A 615-nucleotide genomic window follows, 5' to 3' on the forward strand; every position below is an offset into this window, starting at 1 on the left:
CACACACACACACACACACACACACACGCTGTTTTTAGCCCGTGGAATGCCTGGCATGCCTGGTGCTCAGCATTCCCTCTGTCCAGAGAAACGCGGGCATTCCTCCTCTCCACAGAGCCGTGCTTGATTGGTCAGTGGGGGTGTGCGGCACAGGTACTTCTGAGCAATCGATTTGCTTTGGGCATTAACTGAGTCTCCAGCAATATTCTCTCCAGTAAGGAGGTTTTGTTCTGTTTTCTTAATCTTGTAATTCTGTACAGGTAGTTTTGCAACTACGGCAATGGTTCTCAAACTTGGAGGGTGCACCAGAATCCCCTGGAAGGCCCCTTCTCAGAGTTCCCAATCCAGTGATCTGGGATACAGCCTGTCATTTTGCACTTTCCTAAACAGTTTGCAGATGCTGCGGGTCCAGGACCGCATTTTGGGAATCACTGGTCTTACAAACTCCTGTTCAACCATCAAAGCCCTGCTCTTTCACCTTCGCCTAGTTTCCAGCGTCCTGGTTTTCTTTGTCTTTTACTGCTAGCTTTTCCTCTGAACACTGAACGATGACACTAAAGTGTCTGCAAGTTCTGTCCTTTAATCTCCTATTTTTCTTTCCCCTGCCTCAGTGAT

Source organism: Chinchilla lanigera, unplaced genomic scaffold (assembly GCF_000276665.1).
Source record: "Chinchilla lanigera isolate Chin_1 unplaced genomic scaffold, ChiLan1.0 scaffold00033, whole genome shotgun sequence".
NCBI lineage: Eukaryota > Metazoa > Chordata > Mammalia > Rodentia > Chinchillidae > Chinchilla > Chinchilla lanigera.